The sequence below is a fragment of the Schistocerca cancellata genome, unplaced genomic scaffold, assembly GCF_023864275.1.
Source record: "Schistocerca cancellata isolate TAMUIC-IGC-003103 unplaced genomic scaffold, iqSchCanc2.1 HiC_scaffold_1106, whole genome shotgun sequence".
NCBI lineage: Eukaryota > Metazoa > Arthropoda > Insecta > Orthoptera > Acrididae > Schistocerca > Schistocerca cancellata.
In genome coordinates, this window is record NW_026047105.1 from 250,032 (window position 1) to 263,582 (window position 13,551).

Sequence of the window (13,551 nt, forward strand, 5' to 3'; positions counted from 1 at the left end):
GCTTTTGGAAAGGCTAGTATATAACAAAATAAGTAGCGCTATCCTAGAGAATGTTCCAGTTGATCAGGCAGGCTTCAGACCAGGGCGTAGCTGATGCGGCCAAGTAATGTCTCCCACATCCTTCGTAGAGTCACGATACCAAATGAAGCAGAAAACATCTGTGGCGTTTGTTGATCTAACTACCGCCTTTGACACTATGTGGAGGGAAGGCCTTATCTACAAATTTCTCCGCATCATACGCTGCAGAACAGTGGCTCGACTGATTAAAAACATGCTAAGCGATCGAAAGTTCCAGGTAATCACTGGAAGCAACATAAGTTAGGAGAGGAAGCTGAACAACGGATTGTGTCGAGGATCAGTTATCTCACCATTACTGTTCAACCTATATCTATCTGATCTACCTGACACTTCATCCAGAAAATAGTGCTGTGCTGATGACCTGGCTCTAACCATAAAACACCAGGAAATGAAGACAGTAGAAGACGACCTGTCTGCATTAGATAATTACTTCAAAATCTAGAGACTCCAACCCAGTGTGAGTAAAACAGAAGTGTGTTGCTTCCATCTAAATAATCGGTTGGCAAACGTAAAACTGGAAGTAAGTGCCGGAGGCAGAATTCTTCTTCATAATTGGAACCCAAAATATCTTGGTGTTATCTTGGATCGTACACTATGCTTCAAACACCACTTTCTTAACTTATCTCAAAAGTTGAGGACTCAAAACAACATCCTCCATAAGCTAAGCGGAACTACCTGGGGATCTTCAGCAACAACCATGCGTTCTTCAACTCTGGGCTTGGTGCACTCAAGTGCTGAGTATTGTGCACCTGTGTGGACGAACGGTTATCATACAAGGCTTGTTGATACCCAGCTGAATACGACAATGTGCATAATATCTGGTGCAATCAGATCTACTCCAGTTTATTGACTTCCACTGTTAACCGGTATAATGCCTCCTGATCTACACAGATGTACTGCCCTTATGAGAGAATTCCACAAGATCTCCAGGAATTCTAACCTACCCGTGCATAGCAACCTGCCACTTTTAAATCGTAAGAGACCGAAATCACGCCATCCAACTCTGTGCGATGCTGCTGACATGGTTGTTAAGGATTTCAAACCTCTTGAAGAATGGAAAGGTCAGAGGGAAGCAGTGACAGATGTGCATCTGCATAACATCATCTCAGATGCTAAACTTCCAAGTGGATTCGACCTACCACGCAAGACCTGGAATACTCTCAACAGAATCCGTACCAGCCATGGCCGATGCAGGGATGCTCTCTTTAAGTGGAAGAAGCTGCCTGATCCAGCCTGTGACTGCGGGGCTCCATACCAGACTGTTCACCACATTGTCAGTGAATGCAGGATTCAAGCCTATCACGGCACCAAAAATGACTTCCTGCTAGCAATTCCAGATGCAGTGCACTGCATTGAAGGACTGGATATTCAGTTGTAAAGACAAACTTAAGTTTCTTGTGTGTCAATATGTACATATGTATGTGTAATTTAATTTCATAATATGTCTGTATTAGCCATACAGTAAATAAATGTATTGTATGTTCTTCAAACACTTGAAAGTCCAGGATTAACAATAGTATAGAAAGATGTCTACTCACGACATAGGCAAGGCGTTAAGTCACAGACAGCCACAGTGAAAAAGAATACTAGAAATATTAAAGCTTGGTTGGGCTTTAGTACCTGGAGGGAGCAAGCATGCTTGAGAGCTCCTACTTCTGAGGAAGGAATTTGTCTAAAAGCTTAAATATCTATGGTATTCTTTTTCATGTTGCCTGTCTGCAACTCAACACCAACAGTACCAATATGTTCTTTCCTTATTGTTGTTAATATCTTATTTTTATATGACATGTTCTAATCCTTAAGGATAGAGCAAAAAGCATATCTAATCTAATCTTTAATTCAGATTAATAAGCATCCAGTAAATTGTAATGTCATTTTTTCCTTGACTAAATTTCATTGGTCATGGATTTCAGACACTGATTTTAATAATATGCTTATTATTGACATTTTGATTTACTGTTACTATGTAGACTAGTGAAGCAGTACTAAATAGGAAAATATTTCACATGTACATATTTGGCAGGCTGTTTCCAGAATCTATATTAAAAAAATAAATAAAAATGCAATGTAATCGTCACTAAATTTCAAACTTTTTAAAATTATTACTATTATTATTACTTCTATTATTATTGTTGTTGTTGTTGTTGTTTATAGCATTCTTCGAAGGCTTGGCTCCATTATCAGGTTCTAGTGTTCAGTTCAGATGCATCGCTCCTGGGACACCAACACTGTTAAATATCTAGAATGTTTTATCAATTTGATTGTAGAATGCCTTTGGTAGATTAATAAGAAGAAATGTTTTTCAACTAATATGATATACTTCTAATAATGTGCATCTTCATTGCCTTTCTCTCCTTAAGTGCAGTGCTGTACAGCACAAAGTGAAGACATGCAGGGTTGCAGATGTGCCACATCAGTTCCAAAACATTTCTAATTCACCTAAAGTATCCTCCAATCAAAGTGATGAACTTGAAATATTCTAGATAGTTTGGCAATGTTAGTGTCCCGAGAGTAATGCATCTTAACTAAACACCAGACCTGCCTTCTGATCATAATGCAAAGCCTCCAAAATTATCCATAAATTTAAAAAATTTAAATTTAGTGACCAATTATATTGTGTTTTTTTTCCGAACATTATGGTTGTTTATTAGGCAGGGTCCTATTAGAGGTGGTATGAACATGCCTTCCTTTGGACCTTTACCAAACTTACGCTGTGTAATTAGGCATTTTTATCATTGTACAAATCATTACCACAGTTGAAAGAAATAATAAATGACAGAAGTTCTAGGACTGACAGGGAACTGAACCTTTAGATTTGTAGGCTGGCATGAACCAGTGAATCATTCTTAGAATTGATTGGTGTACAGAGTCATTTTTTTTCTCTTTTCCCTCCTCAGCTATCCCTTTCTCTAAACATTTATGTTTTTTAATTCTTAATAAAATGAATTAAGAACTGCATGAAATAAATATTATTTCTGCTAAAGCTGCAGTTTTTTGATGTGTTAGTAGTGAACTGGTCAATGAAGGCAATCAAACAGCTACTGAAAGTGAACACTTTAATAACTTTATTTATAAAATGTAACAGTATTATGAAAAGGATAGTTGCTACACACCATAGAGCATAGATGCTGAATCACATAGGCACAGCAAAAGGACTGTCATAAAATGAGCTTCAGGCCAACAAGGACTTTGTTGAAAGTAGAACACACACACACACACACACACACACACACACACACACACAGTCTCTGGCAGCTGAAGCCAGACCAGTCTCTTGGCTGAAAGCTCATTTTGCGACAGTCCTTTGGCTGTGCTTATATGCAACTTCTCAGCTCTGCTATATGGTGGATAGCAACTATCCTTTTCGTAATATTGTTACAGTCCATCCTGGATTTTCCATTGCTTTATTTATAATATGAGCTCTTAATAACTGACATACACAGAACTTTGGATTGCTGTATGTCCTTTTTGTGGTGCTTGGTTATATACAATGAGAGTAATGTTCTTGACAAAAAGGAATTGTCTCGAATGCTGATACAATCAATACATCACTGCTGTGTTATTTTGTCCAAAACATACATTTTGAGACTTTGACTGTATACAAAATGCAGGTTAATTCTTGCAAAGTAGAAAACAACCACCAGTCTCTATTGATAATGCTATTTATTTACACAAATAGCATCATTTTTCCAAATAAATAGTGTTGTCAATGGTGGGTGGTTGCTGTCTTCTTGTTTGCAAGAATCAAACTGTAAACAACTGACATGATCCTTGGCAGCATTGTTCTTTCTTATTGAAATTTCCTCAATGGCGTCTTCCATCCTAAGGTTCCCCCCTGCGGGTCCGGGGATTAGAATAGGCCCGAGGTATTCCTGCCTGTCGTAAGAGGCGACTAAAAGGAGTCCATCCCCCTCACGGGGGTAGTTAGCGCCTTCGTCCGGAGACGGACGGTTCCACGACCTATAATTGTGGTCTTTCTGGTTTTTCACTTCTCGTTTCTTCCTTCCTTTTGTTGGTTCCTTTCTTTGCTCTTCTCCACCTCACTGTCTTCCTTACTCTTTCCCTTGACTTCTCCTTGCCGTCTCATTGCCTTTTTCTCCTTGCCTTCTCATTGCCTTTTTCTCCTTGCCTTCTCATTGCCTTTTTCTCCTTGCCTTCTCATTGCCTTTTTCTCCTTGCCTTCTCATTGCCTTCTTCTCCTTGCCTTCTTCTCCTTGCCTTCTTCTCCTTGCCTTCTTCTCCTTGCCTTCTTCTCCTTGCCTTCTTCTCCTTGCCTTCTTCTCCTTGCCTTCTCTGGTCTCCGCCTTGGCGTTTGAGACAGTCTGTCCTCTTTCTCCCTCTCTCTCTTCTTTTTCCTATTCTTCCTTCCTCCCTGTGCGTGCCTGAAGGCCGACCCACGCGTTCGCATGCGTAGCCGGTGACGGGGTAACGCGTAAGTCCCCGCCCTGGGTAGACATGTAAGGCACGCGCGTACCCCCTGGTAAAGGCCAGGCCCGGGGAGGGGTGATTGCCTGAGCTGATACCTTCTGACCATGCTGATTGGTCCCTCCGTCTGTTTCTCGGGAGGTGTGACCTGAGGTGTAAACATTCACCTAAGGCGGGAGTGCCCTCTGAGAGGGTCCCCACAAGGAAGGAGCGCACCATCGGAGACGCTGGCAATCATGGGGGATTCCTCCGCAATGGATTCTACTCCATTGCTTTCGACTTCTGCCCAAAAACGGAAACGTGACCAGCCACCAGTGACAAAAGTACTACCGCCTGCCCCACAGTTCCTCGTCGTTTCTCGATCTGAGGACGGAAAGGATTTTTCCTCTGTCAACCCTTTCGTTATCCAGAAGGGCGTAGATGCCATAGACGGATCTGTCAAATCTTGTACCAGGTTGCGTAACGGTACCTTATTACTAGAAACTGAGAGTGCCTTTCAGGCACAAAAACTGCTTCGGGCCACACTCCTGTACACGTTCCCTGTCCGGGTGGAGGCCCACCGAACTTTGAATTCGTCTCGTGGTGTAGTCTATACTAGCTCCCTCGATGGATTGACTGACGAGGAGATTCAATCTTTCCTCGCTGAGCAGGACGTGACGGCTGTCCATAGGGTCATGAAAAAGGTCAACAATGACCTTGTACCGACCCGGACACTTTCCTTGACCTTCGATAGTGTTAAGCTGCCATCGCGCATCAAGGCGGGCTACGAGGTTATTTCTGTTCGCCCCTATGTCCCGACACCTACGCACTGCTACCAGTGTCAGCGTTTCAATCACACTCGACAGTCTTGTTCCAATGCGGCTAAATGTGTCACTTGTGGCAGGGATGCCCATGAGGGTGACTGTCCACCTCCGTCTCCTCGTTGTGTGAACTGTCAGGGTGACCATGCCGCATCCTCCCGCGACTGTCCTGTCTATAAGGAAGAACGCTGTATCCAAGAAATTCGGGTCAAAGAGAAAGTGTCCACCTTGGCTGCTCGCAAGCTATTGGCTAGTAGGAAGCCCGCGCTGCTCCCAGCGGGGAAATACAGTACTGTCCTCGCCTCTCCTCGGACTACCAGGGAGGTAGCAACCCAGACATGCGATCTGACCTTCAGCACCACGGTCGTCCGTTCGGCCAGTGCTAAGATCGCGCGGTCGACGTCTCCTCTTCCTCCCATCACCCCACAGACACCAGCCCCTTCATCAGCTTCTACTAAGACGAAGACCCCGAAGTCAGATGCACGGGCCTTCAAGAAGGAACCATCCCGTGCAGACTTCCTACGTTCCTCGACCTCCCAGCCTTCGACCGGTACTTCCACCAAACGTCCTTCCAAAAAGGCTCATAGGAAGCACAGTTCTCCTTCTCCGCCACGGCGCATTTCTTCTCCTGCGCCACCCAGCGGTTGCCGCCCCAGGCCGTCATCCGTTTCGCCTGGCCACACCGCTGGTAGCCGTACATCTGGCCGTTCACCAGCAGAGGAAGCTCCCCCTCCCGGCCATCCTCCCGAGATGGCCGATGAACCTGTGGACCCAATGGACGATGACTGTCCGCCTACTGATAGCGGCGGCGGTGCTCGCTCGAAGCCATGCCCTCAGTGGCCTTCGAGGTGACCCCTTTTTTCATCTTCCTTTTCTTACGATGGCACTTATTCACTGGAATATTCGCAGCATTCGCTCCAACCGAGAGGACTTGAAGTTGCTGCTCCGCTTGCACCGTCCGCTCGTCGTAGCCCTCCAGGAAACGAAGCTACGCCCATGCGATCAAATTGCCTTGGCACACTACACCTCTGTGCGTTTTGACCTACCCCCTGTGGTAGGGGTTATTTTGCTGGTGCGGGATGATATTTACTACCATCCCATCACGTTGCACACTGGCCTACAGGCAGCTGCCATCCGCATTACTCTCCCCACTTTTACGTTTTCCTTTTGTACCGTTTACACTCCATCGTCATCTGCCGTTACCAGGTCAGACATGATGCAACTTATTGCTCAGCTACCTGCACCATTTTTGTTAACTGGAGACTTCAATGCCCACCATCCCCTTTGGGGCTCTCCAGCATCCTGCCCAAGGGGCTCCTTGTTAGCAGACCTTTTCAACCAGCTCAATCTTGTCTGCCTCAATACTGGCGCCCCTACTTTTCTTTCGGACACATCTCACACCTATTCCCATTTAGACCTCTCTATATGTACTCTCCAACTTGTACGCCGATTTGAGTGGTATGCACTTGCTGATACATATTCGAGCGACCATTTCCCGTGTGTTATCCATCTCCTGCAGCATACTCCCTCTCCGTGCTCCTCTAGTTGGACCATCTCCAAGGCAGACTGGGGGCTCTTTTCTTCCAGGGCGACCTTTCAGGATCAAACCTTCACAAGCTGCGATCGTCAGGTCGCACACCTCACGGAAGTCATTCTCGCTGCTGCTGAATATTCCATCCCTCACCCTACTTCTTCTCCACGTCGCGTACCGGTCCCCTGGTGGACCGCAGCATGTAGAGACGCTTTACGTGCTTGTCGACGTGCTTTACGCACATTTAAACGCCACCCTACAGTGGCGAATTGTATTAATTATAAACGATTACGTGCTCAGTGTCGTCGTATTATTAAAGAAAGCAAGAAAGCCAGCTGGGCTGCTTTCACAAGCACCTTCAACAGTTTTACTCCTTCTTCTGTTGTCTGGGGTAGCCTGCGCCAGCTATCTGGCACTAAGGTCCACTCCCCAGTTTCTGGCTTGAAGGTCGCGAATGACGTCCTTGTGGCCCCTGAGGCTGTCTCCAATGCCTTCGGCCGCTTTTTCGCAGAGGTTTCGAGCTCCGCTCATTACCACCCTGCCTTCCTCCCCCGCAAACAGCCAGAGGAGGCTAGGCCACCTGACTTCCGCTCCTCGAATTCTGAAAGTTATATGCCCCATTCACCATGCGGGAACTCGAAAACGCACTTGGCCGATCACGGTCCTCCGCCCCAGGGCCTGATTCTATTCATATTCAGATGCTGAAGAACCTTTCTCCTGCGGGTAAAGGTTTTCTTCTTTGTACATACAATCGCATCTGGATTGAGGGACATGTTCCCGCATGCTGGCGCGAGTCTATTGTTGTCCCGATTCCTAAGCCGGGGAAGGACAAGCACTTTCCTTCCAGTTATCGACCTATCTCGCTTACCAGCTGTGTCTGTAAAGTGATGGAGCGAATGGTTAACTGTCGATTGGTTTGGCTGCTCGAGTCTCGACGCCTACTTACCAATGTACAATGTGGATTTCGTAGGCGCCGCTCTGCTGTTGACCATCTGGTTACCTTGTCGACCTTCATTATGAATAACTTCTTGCGGAAGCGCCCGACCGCGGCTGTGTTCTTTGATTTGGAGAAGGCTTACGACACCTGTTGGAGGGCGGGCATTCTCCGCACCATGCATACATGGGGCCTTCGCGGTCGCCTCCCTCTTTTTATTCGTTCCTTTTTAATGGATCGACAGTTCAGGGTACGTGTGGGTTCTGTCCTGTCCGACACCTTTCGCCAGGAGAATGGGGTGCCACATGGCTCAGTTTTGAGCGTCGCTCTCTTCGCCATCGCGATCAATCCAATAATGGATTGCCTCCCAGCTGATGTATCAGGCTCCCTTTTTGTGGACGATTTTACCATCTATTGCAGCGCGCAGTGTACACGTGTCCTGGAGCGCTGTCTTCAGCGTTCTCTTGACCGTCTTTACTCCTGGAGTGTCGCCAATGGCTTCGGTTTTCTGCCGAGAAGACGGTCTGTATTAACTTCTGGCGCTACAAAGAGTTTCTCCCACCGTCCTTACGACTCGGTCCCGTTGCTCTCCCAATCGTGGAGACAACCAAATTTTTAGGCCTTACATTTGACAGGAAACTTAGCTGGTCTCCACATGTGTCATATTTGGCCGCCCGTTGTACCCGTTCTTTAAATGTCCTCCGTGTTCTCAGTGGTATGTCGTGGGGAGCGGATCGAACTGTCCTACTTCGTCTATATCGGTCGATCGTCCGCTCCAAGCTAGATTATGGGAGCTTCGTATACTCCTCTGCACGGCCATCCATCTTACGCCGCCTCAACTCCATACAACATCGGGGTTTACGACTTGCGATCGGAGCATTTTAACCAGTCCCGTAGAGAGTCTTCATGCTGACGCTGGCGAATTGCCACTCACCTACCGGCGCGATATACTGCTTTGTCGGTATGCCTGTCGGCTACTGTCAATGCCCGACCATCCGTCTTATCGTTCCTTTTTTGACGACTCTCTTGACCGTCAATACGGGTTGTATGTCTCTGCCCTGCTACCCCCTGGCGTTCGCTTTCGTCGCCTCCTTCAACACCTTTATTTTTCACTCCCTGCAACCTTTCGAGTGGGCGAGAGCCGCACGCCACCTTGGCTCCAGGCTCAGGTCCGCGTTCACCTTGACCTCAGCTCGCTCCCAAAAGAGGTCACCCCCAGTTCGGTCTACCACTCCCGTTTTTTGGAACTTCGTTCGAAGTTCATCAACATGACTTTCATTTATACAGATGGCTCTAAGACCAATGACGGGGTCGGGTGTTCCTTTATTGTCGGGGCACAAAGTTTCAAATACCGGCTCCATGGCCATTGTTCGGTCTTCACAGCTGAGCTCTTTGCCCTCTACCAGGCTGTTCTTTACATCTGCCGCCACCGACATTCTGCTTATGTCATCTGCTCAGATTCCCTGAGCGCCATCCAGAGCCTCAGTGATCTGTACCCGGTTCACCCTTTCGTACACCGGATCCAACGCTCTCTTCAGCAGCTGGTGGACGTCGGTTCTCCGGTTAGCTTTATGTGGGTTCCTGGCCATGTCGGTATCCCTGGGAACGAAGCTGCAGATGCCGCGGCCAAGGCTGCAGTCCTCCAGCCTCGGACAGCTTCTTGTTGTGTCCCTTCGTCCGATTTTAGCAGGGTCATTTGTCGGCGCATCCTACGGCTGTGGCATGCCGATTGGGCTGCACTTACCGACAACAAGCTTCGGGCCTTAAAACCTCTTCCCGTGGCTTGGACGTCCTCCTCACGCCCTTCTCGGCGGGAGGAGGTCGTTTTAGCCCGGTTAAGAATTGGACACTGCCGGTTCAGCCATCGCCATCTGCTGACGGCTGCGCCGGCGCCGTTCTGCCCATGTGGGGACTTGCTGACGGTTAGACACATTTTAATGTCCTGTCCAGATCTTAACACACTGCGCCTCGATCTTAACCTGCCTAATACTTTCGATGCCATTTTAGCGGATGACCCACGAGCAGCTGCTCGTGTTCTTTGTTTTATCAATTTGACAAACCTCGCTAAGGACATTTGATGATGTTGTTTTTTAATCCTATGCCTGTCAGTCTGTCTTTTATCGTGTTTTCCCTTTTAGTTGTTGTTGTCAACTTGTGCCTCGCGGTGCATTCTTAGAGTAGTCAGGGCGCTAATGACCATTGAAGTTGTGCGCCCTAAAACCACAATAAAAAAAAACCATCCTAAGGTTGATAAGTCTCCAGATTTATTGAATCTGGGCCAAAGGTGATAGTGCAGCAGCTTATAAAGACGCTCTGGCTAATCAAGTTGCACACAGTAAAGTCATGTGAATTCAGCGTCCTCTGGTGGCATGTATGTGCAGCGCCCACCTATCAGACAGTGAGTGATGGAAGATCAAGTTCACTGGCAACGTGCTGGTAGAAGATTTAAGTGCTATCTCCTGTATAGCTGTGGGGGTGTGCTATGTGTCATAAACAAAGGTGCCATCAATACTGCATTACTCTCCCACATCCTCTCTCCCTCCCCAGAATAGCACCTTGTTGTATTGTGTGGGTATGGTTGTGGGTAACAACAAGGGGGATGTCTGTGACATAGTGCTGCTGACAGGGTGGGTGGCACAGTAGAAGATGCCACCAACCAGTCTGGGTCCCGACACTTGACTCACAGAACACTGGGAACATCTGCCAAAAACCAGATGTAGGACATTTGTACAAAAGCAGAGGTGGATGCAGCATTGGGTCTGATGAGGATTCAGAAACCTGTGTGGCTGATGCATGTTTGATATCCGTGACTATTGCAGCAAATGGCGACAGTCATGGCAGCTGTGGAGGCGGCAGCAGCTGCTGGAAGGGAGATCAGGGGTCAATCTCCATGCCAGAGTTTCCGGAAGACCGGTGTGCCCAGATATCTGGCAACAGAAAGTCCTGCTGGGGACAGCAGACAGCGTGTCTGAAAAATGAACATTTATGGCAGGTTCACTATAATCTTGAAACAAAGTTGGCTTTAATGTCAGTGATGGGTGCCCGATGCACCATGAATGATATAATGAGCATGGCCAGTCGTCTTAGTGATACTACAGCATTCCAAATTGTGAGGATTGTTATGGACACAATAGAAAACTTTGTCTTTCATGTGGAACTTCATTGTGAAGTTAGCACTGAAAACAGTGGCAAGGGTACAGAGATGCAGCGGTGTTTGGTGGCGGTGACCATGGAAGAAATCTGCTGGTAAAGTGTCCTGTGTATGCACTGTATGGTAGGTGCTTGGAAACAACAAAGGATTTTTCCTCAAGTGCGAAGCATGAAGTTTGGGCATCTGATCCTTGAAATTGCAAGTGATACGTTCGGCTTCACTGTTAGATTGTAGAGAGAATGGTGCCATTCACATATGTTGAATTCCATTTCCTTGGCAAAGGTTGTTGAAACTCCAAAACTAAGAATTGCGGCCCATTGTCTGAGACAGTTGTTTGTTGCATGCATTCTAATCAGATTGAAGTCAACTTAGCCAAATGTAGTACTTGAGCAATCATAGTGTTCGTTGTGTTTGGTAGCATGTACGATCTGCCAAGAATCGGTTGGAAAAGTTTCAGTGCTCTGGTATCAGAATAATTAATTTGAAGGCATGAAACTTTTGATGGATCAAAACCCAGATCATTCCCATAGGTAAGTGAGACAGTGTGTGTGCTTTTGCAAGCTGTGCCATGGGGTGATCAAGAGTTTCATATTGATAATTGGAGAGTTGTACTGATAGACTTTGGAGCCTCTGTGCTGTATGGTCATGGACACCTTTTGCTGGATAAAAAAGAACAATCAGCCTTACGGTCAATCACAAGAAAAAATTTTCTACCTTGCAGATATTTATGAAATTTTGTGACACCGTAAATTACGGCTAAAGCTTTCTTTTCCAGCTCACTATTTGACTTGGGCATTGTTCAACATCTTAAATCTGAATGTGTTCCATTTGGCAACTGTCTGAGCCAAAACTGCACCCCCCCCCCCCCACCCCCTCCACCCCCAATGCATCAATTGCAAACACCATTGGTTGTTTCAGATCAAAGTGCATAAGACATGGAGAACTAAGAAATGCTTGCTTCAGTTTCTGAAAAAACTGTTTGCTTCCTCCAGTCCAATTAAAAGTAATATCCTTACACCAGAGACAGTGCAAAGGGGTGGCTGCGTGCACAGTGTTTGGAATGAATTTGATGTTGCATGTCACTTTGCTGAGAACAGCTTGGTGTCCTTGTATATTTGTAGGAGAAGATAATATCGGTATTGCCTCTGAATGCTTAATCAAAGTACGAGCACCATGGGTGCCAATGATGTGTTCCAAATATTCAATTTCAATATTGAAAAATGAACATTCCTGTAAATTACACTAGAGCTTGTGTCAGCTAAAACTTGAAAATGAGACACCAAATTTTTGAGATGCACTTCTGTTGTTTGTCCGCAAAGTAATGTCATCTAAATAATTTGAACAGGGCGGAACTTTTGACAACACTTGTTCAAGAAAGCATAAAATAATGCAGCAGAAGCGCTTCCAAAGGGAAGGTGCTGGTATTGATGCAGGCCAACTTGTGCTTCCTCATCCAGGGCAAGTTGAAGGTAAGCTTTGGCAAAATCAATTTCAGAAAAGAATCAGCTGCTTGCTCACTACGTGAAAGCAGGAAAGAATCAGTCACTGTTTGAGTATTAACTGTAAGTTTAAAGTTGGCACAAAGTCACATCTTCCTGTTGGTTTTTCTTGTGATCACAAGGACGTAGACATACAGAAATGGTTTTCAAAACTCTGATTTGTACCAGTCTGTTGAGTTAAGGAGCAGAGTCATCACGAATGGCATGGGGTACCAGATGGTTTTTCATTGTCCTTGAAAGTAATTTACTTGTAAAATTTCTTTGCATGGTCATGTCTCATCGAACAAATGTCTGTATATTTCACACAAATGATGATTATATGCAAGGATAATTTGTGAATCAATAGCATACGAATTGTTTGTATCTACATAAAATAAATCAAAATCATCCATGCCAAAAATATTCGGACTAGAATGTGACTGAACTACTGTGAATGGCACTTATGTAGTCATCTTTATATATTTTGGCAAAGCTCATGTTCAAAGTAGGCCATGCGGTACAGGCATGATTTTCATAGTTGAGCATGTGCAGAGAGGTGAACAGTTTGCAGTATGCACTCTGCATGTGACTATCTGTTCCGGCTTGTCGATGACTGTCTTTGTGTGAACTGTGATTGGTGAAGCATTTAGATGTACATCTATTTGAGGATAGGTGGTTAGAATTATGCAAGTGTTACAATGTGTGTTTTGCTGTGTGATTATGACACTTCTATTCATGGGTTCTGTGTGGATTGCCACGAGGAGTGGGTACTGACTCAGTGACAGAGAAAGCAGTTTTTGCAGCATTGTGTTGCGTAACATTTTACATTAGACTTCAGGAGGTTTGAATGAGCTGAGGAAGTGACTGAGCCTTGTGCTGTGTTTATGCTATTGCCTGTGTTGGCTTTGAGAGACTGGGCCTGTTTTGAACAGTCCACAGTCAGCATTGCAGCAGAGATCACATTAAAGTCGGGTTTAGTCAAGACTTGCACTTCCTGAGCTTCAACTACTTTAAACACACTTGTGAGAGCAATGTCATGATGCTTTTTTTAAGTAATGGCAGTGGGAAGCATTTTGTCTTTTAATAAGGCTCCACAAGGGCTGTTAAATTCATTTCCTAGCCATGCTCTCGAGTTCAGCAACCCATTCCTTTTA

At 45.8% G+C, this 13,551-nt stretch overlaps 1 protein-coding gene across 3 annotated transcripts in view; it reads left to right on the top strand.

The window, feature by feature from the left end:
- Window positions 1-13,551, top strand: part of LOC126156205 (ADP-ribosylation factor GTPase-activating protein 1-like) — a 102,103-nt gene that overhangs the window by 48,034 nt on the left and 40,518 nt on the right. The gene's annotated exons all lie outside the window — the stretch shown is intronic.